The sequence below is a fragment of the Mya arenaria genome, chromosome 16, assembly GCF_026914265.1.
Source record: "Mya arenaria isolate MELC-2E11 chromosome 16, ASM2691426v1".
Classification (NCBI taxonomy): domain Eukaryota; kingdom Metazoa; phylum Mollusca; class Bivalvia; order Myida; family Myidae; genus Mya; species Mya arenaria.
Window position 1 is genome coordinate 16199894 of NC_069137.1, and position 6684 is coordinate 16206577.

At 31.2% G+C, this 6684-nt stretch overlaps 1 long non-coding RNA gene across 1 annotated transcript; it reads left to right on the top strand.

The window, feature by feature from the left end:
* Positions 1 to 5208: 5208 nt before the first annotated feature.
* LOC128221998 (uncharacterized) lies at positions 5209 to 6336 on the top strand. The gene is made up of 3 exons (XR_008259041.1): positions 5209 to 5302; positions 5784 to 5944; positions 6201 to 6336. It is a non-coding gene; the product is annotated as an uncharacterized LOC128221998 (long non-coding RNA).
* The last annotated feature ends 348 nt before the right edge of the window (positions 6337 to 6684 follow it).

The window sequence follows — 6684 nt, forward strand, 5'->3', positions numbered from 1 at the left end:
TGATGACAAAACAACGTTATTCGACTGATTAGAAATGTTTGTAGATGACAATAATGAACAAAATATGATAATTGGAGGTGACTTCAACACTGTGCTAAACCCTTCCATTGACAAGAAGAATGGTAGGATAGCAACACTTAACGAAATAATATCAAATTATAATTTGATTGATATTTGGCGCTAAAACAATCCAAATTTACACCAATATACTTGGCATTCTAATACAAAACCAGTCATATTCTCTCGTCTGGATTATGTTCTCATTTCTAATACTTACGCAATACAATTCCTAAAGATAGTATTAAACCAGGATTTAAAACAGACCATTCAACAGTAATTCTAAATCTTTACACACATGAGCAAATTAGAGGACCAGGTTAAAAATTACTTTAAAATCAACAACAGCATTATTAATGACACTGAATATCAACATCAGATAAGAAATGCAATTGGGGAGATTATAGAAATAAACGGTAATTGTAACCCAAATACACTATGGGAACTAATTAAAGGGACTATAAGAAACATTTCAATCAAGTATTCAACTAAAGATAAATGCTAAAAAAGAAAAAGTTAAAAAAGAAAACGATTTAATCGGAAGAATCAACACACTACAAGAAAACACACAATTAAGTAATAATTACAATCAGATAGAAGAAATAAGTGTTCTTAAACAAGAATTAGGTATAATAACAACAGAAAAAGTTAGCGAAATGATATTAAGGTCAAAAACACAACATATGCCTTATATAATGAAAAAAATAGTAAATATTTTGCTAGTCTTGAAAAACGCGACAATGAACAAAACACAATTACCATTTTGTAAAATCGAATCAAACCATATTAACCAACATTAAAGAAATCTTAAATGAGCAACGATTTTTTTATGAAAATTTATACAAAAACAAGTACAAACAAACAGTAATATTAACTTTTTTGATGCTCCATCAACAAAATTAAACAACGAAGAGAAATTAAAATGTGAAGGTTTACTAAATGAATCCGAATGTACAGATTCTCTTAAAGAAATGACACTAAAAAAAGCCCTGGTTCAGATGGGTTAACAGTTGAATTTTAAAACGTATTTTGGGATATCTTAAAAAGGGCATTTCGTTAAATCAATCAATTTCTCATTCCAAAACCAATCTTTTACTGGATTACAAAACAAGGTCTAATTTCCCTTATACCTAAGCCAGGTAAGGACCTCGAAATATTTCAAATTGGCGTTCAATTAGTCTTCTTAACATAGATTATAAAATTGCCACGAAGGCAATTGCAAACAGAATTAAGAAAATAATAACTACATTAATATCACCAAATCAAACTGGATTTATCAAGGGAAGGTATATTGGTGAAAATATAGGGTTAATACAAGAAGCCATTGAACATAACTCTAATAAAGCAGGGTTACTCATATTATATTTTTAAAAAGCTTTTGATAGAATTGATTACAAATTCATAATTAAAGGCTTAAATACAACCATTTCCCAAGGTGGAAAATATAGAACGAGAGGTGGATTAACTTCGTTTATCCCAGTCTTGGTGTACGCATGTACGTGCGTTTGTGTGTGAGGTAAAAACTGTAAATATACAAATAGACTGTATGACTAGAATGTCAACACAAAATTACATATAGTTTTGCATTCAAGTTTAACTTTCTAGAATTATTAATGACTTAACATCTCAATGAAGATATAACGTCTTAATTTCACCCTTACAGAATGAATGCCTTTTTGTGAACAACTCGCGAACAATTTGTGAATATATTGTGAACACCAGTATTCGCAGGTATCATTCGCAGAATGTTCGCAGCTTATGCGAATAATCAGCGCACACCTAGGACTGCTATTCGCAATAAGTTCACAATAAAATAATAGTTCGCAGAATGTTTACGGTTATAACTTTAAAAATGTTAATGTTAACATAATGTTCACAATTAGAACATATAAAATGTCAATTTATCAAACGAAGGGGTTTCAATTCGCAGAATGTTCACATTTAAGTCGCAGAATGTTCACATAAAGAACTTTGTTACTGACTAGGAATAACAATAATGGAAAACACTCTGTTAATTTTCCCTGTTTACAATATGTTCACAATTGTGACTTGTAAAATTCCACTAATCAGTCCCACAAAGATGAACAAATTAAGTTAAACAGTATATGGATTCCACTTTAAATGAGTTTTTATAATGATCGAGGGTGTTAATTTATCCTTGGTTAAAAAGTGAACATACTGTACATGTACCTATTGATGATGATCTTCAGACAAATCCTTTCAAAGGAATATTAACTACCAGTATGTAGAAATGAAGAATATCAAACGTTTTGTTTACTGTATTTTTTAAGCATGTTGACAATTCAGAATCAAATCAAATATTCAACAATGTGTCAAAAACATTCATAATTATACATTCAGTACAAAGTCGGCAATTTCAATATCGAGAAAAACGTGTTTAAAGTTTTGTTAAGGTATTAGCCGCGTAATACACACTTTTTTAAAAGCTTTAACCGACAACATAGTTATAATCCTGGTACACTATGGGACTTTTATCCAAATTTTGGAGGTTTTTTACCGTGAATTAAAAAAGTTATTTATGTTTCATTACACCCGCCCCCAAACTCCAAGGGCTACAAAGAGCGACAAGTAAATATTTTGTCTATATTTGATTTTTTTTCGCATTATCAGAGATTATGAAATAAACTCAACAGTTTCTGGTAAAATAAACTTCAGTTAACAGAAAACTAAAGTTCAAACGAACACATTATTGATACACATGGAAAAAAATAATTTTGATTGATCTTTTGATTCTTCGGAAAAGAGCAGTTTTTCGATGTTTGAAAATATATAGCAGTTTTATAAAATTCATAAAAAATAGCTAACTATAAGGCAATCTGCTGAAATCATTTTAGATATTATCTATGATGTCTATTGAACAATTTAAAAGACAATTTATGATAGTTTACCGTCCAGTTTTGAAGAAAATATACATAATGTCATGTTACCATACATTTTTATAGCTAATAAAATGCTTAAAAATCAACCTTTTTCTTGTAAAAAATTATAAAGCTTAATTGGACTTATTCATAAAATGTACTCTTTCAAATAAATGAATTTTACTTATGATACTAACTCAGAATACAGAGTTTTAAACAAATGGGTGTACTTTTAAACTAAAATATGTGAAGAAACAAAAACACTAAGTGGGCTCGCCCCTCCAAAAATATCAGAGTGAAAATTCTCAACTAATGGTTTTTTTTTAATATTATAACATGTAAACAATCTCTGTGGGTAATTTGATGTATATCTGTTTTAGTTTGTCATTGGTATTCTAACAATTAGTTTTTTTCACAATAATTCTTCACTCTTCAACATTTGAAGTTTGATCTGTTCCCATGCTTTGTACTTGTAGTGTGTGCACAGATGATAACTACTCAATGCTGAGTCAATGCTGATTTGGTTTTCATGCACCTTCAGGTACTTTACCCATCAAGAATGTTTAGTGCTGTAAAGGAAAAAAAGCTGTACTTTAAAGCCTTTCTAACTAATTAGTATAGACAATTATACTACCATACATATACAAAATAAATTATAAACAGTTTAATATTTCTCGACATTATTTTGAAAAAACAACAACAAGCTGATACATACATGTATATATATAAAGAAAATAATTAAATTTATCAATAAAATTCATCATCATCATCATCATCATCATCATCATCATCATCATCACCACCACCACCACCACCACCACCACCACCACCATCACCACCACCACTTGATTATTGAATACAGTAGGTTTATAAAAACAAAAACCAAGTCAAATATGTTTTATATGAAATACTCACATAATCTCGATCAGATGCGACTGCCTTGTGGATGGACATGGTTGTCAAATCCGCTCTCAAGGATCCAACATAGTATTTAATGCAGGCTGGAATTCTTCATAACCCAGTGTTGTTGACTAAGTAATATTCAGTCATTTTCCTGCCTGGAAGAAATTAGACTTCTGATTATCAACCAGCAGAAACTACCACCGTAAAATACAAATGCACAAGTATTATACATTCTGCACTAATATCTGTTTTAGCCAAGAGTAAGGGTTGGTAGGCACAAATGTGTAGTTGTTGTGCATATGGTTGATAATGATTCAGAACAGTATGGGGTTTTAACGAGATCTACACCAAGCCAATGAATGTCAATAGTGTCCTAGCAGATGCAGCTTCAAGCCACAAACCACATACAACTTTTTTTCACAGGTTAATTTTGAAAATATGCATTTTGTAAACAAATAACGGGTATGTACATGTAGTGTGGTATGTTAGAAATAGGTCACGTACCAAACCACATCATTTTTAAACAAAATTTTATGTCTAATATTTTTCTAAAATAAAACAATCAATTTAAAGATAACATACTCATATCATATCTTAAACATAAGTTATGTACATAAGTACATATATAAATATGTAACATGTACATTAGTACATGTAAAATATGAACATGCTGTCTAAACATTTAGCTAATAAAAATGATTTAAGAATCCCAAAGATAAATTAAAAAACAAACGTTTTTGAACACATCAACGTACAAAATTGCTCAAGGATACTTACATTCAGAGCCCTTTGATACGAATATCGCAGTTCCATGCCGATTGTTGACAGTTCGTTTTTTCCAGAGAAAATCTTCTCTTACACGTATATTTCACTTATAATCAATGTTTAACTGTAATGACTCAAATTGTTAGATGTATCGTAATCAACTGTCAGCGTGTACTTTTAGTGTTTATTTATTTTAAACGTAAATTCATGAGAAAAACATCACAATGCTTCCAAATCCTACGATGTAGAAATTCCATTATTGACCTATGAATAGCCGGGAAATACCGTCTGTTTCTAAAAATAGCAACATCCGGTACAGGCCGAATACGCCCGATGTTCGTCGCGATCTGTTACGGCGAGTGGCGATGTATGTCGATGTTACCCGATGTTTCCCGAGTTGTATTACATGGCTAATACCTTAATTTATTTCACTGACTTAAATTGTTATAAGTCACCATTTCTTCTTGTTAGATTTATTTAATTAACATAAAACACATGGTTAAACCGCATCCATAAAATATCCATATTCTCCGACAACGATGTTACCGATAGCGACGAGAAATAATAACAACCTTGTTATCTCCCTTCACCATATACGTAATTTCCGGTTTGTAATTGAAAAACGAGAAATTTTGAAACAATTACGTTTTTGTCTACATTTACTGCTGTTCGAGGATGCTTCTGTCGAGTTTTGACAGGTAAATATCATTGCAGTTGTATAAATTTAATATTAAGCTTTGTGGGGTTTAAATGATAAGAAAAAGACTAAAATATTCGTTAATATAGTCATAAACCCGGATTAGTAAACAAAGGACTTGAACTGCATGGTGCTTTTATTTAATTTTCATACAACATTGTCCATAATAATGAGGTAATTTGTATAATGATATAACTTTCTCATCATGATCGAGTCAATTGTTTATGTAGTCAGGGGAGTACTGTGTTCCTGATGGACTTGTCAACGACACTGATACGACATTTTCATCATGATTTGTGTATTATAACTTATGAATGACCTTCATTTACTAGAAACACTCATCCTGACCATGACAACACTGTAGATAATTGTGATCTGTTTATGAGTTTTGATAACAACAATGATGAAATGACAAAAGATCACAGTGCACTACATAACTGTTACAGTGTATTTATATGCATCATATTGCTATGTTATTTCAGGACAGTATCCATGCTCCCTGTCCGACACCCTCCCATGTTGCAGTTAACATTTCCCTGCCAGCCTTCTTCCCCCATCATGCCCAACCGACTGGTCCAATATTGTTCAAAACTATATGGAAATGCCTCGTCATCGTAGTTTGGAGTATGTGCAGAGCACTCAGGTACATTTTAGTTATTTATAACTTAAGTTCACAAATTAATAAACGGCTAATTAAATTATTAACTGACAGTTTTTTTCAAGTAAGGAGAATATTTGTGGTTGCACACATGACAATCATGTGATGCGTAATCAGAAGGCATTTTGTATAATACCGAATAATTAACTGGTTTCCATATTTTATTTTGAAATCATGCAATAGTTTAGATTAACAAAATAGCATGTATAAAATAAAGATGTACGTGTATCAAATGTTGCAGGATAACAAGCAGTTTATTTGCTTGATGAGACTGATTTGCCGGGGAAGGGAGCAGACACTGCTGTGAGCATGATGATCACTACTTCAAGTACCATGGTTTGGAGAAGAAAAGCCGAAATTGGCACTTTGGTCTTTGGAAAAAGCAGGTAGATAATAAATTTTGCACATTTATCCCTATAGTAGAGTACTTTAATTTTGAAAATACTTACCTAACAGAATTGAGCGCTAGATTTTCAAGAGTATTCACTTAAGATGTTAGCCTTTTAATTGTTGTCAGTTACATGTCAAAAAAATAACCTTGACCATAACTCAATAACTGTTGAAATTGATAAAATGCAACTTTGCATACCTATTGCCAGAGGACGAATGTATATGTGAACTTTCATAAGTATGTTATTTCTATATTACATTTCAAAATTTCAACAATGATCAACAAGAATAAATGGTGTTTTAACTAGTCAAGAAACTCCTCACTTTGTCAAAAC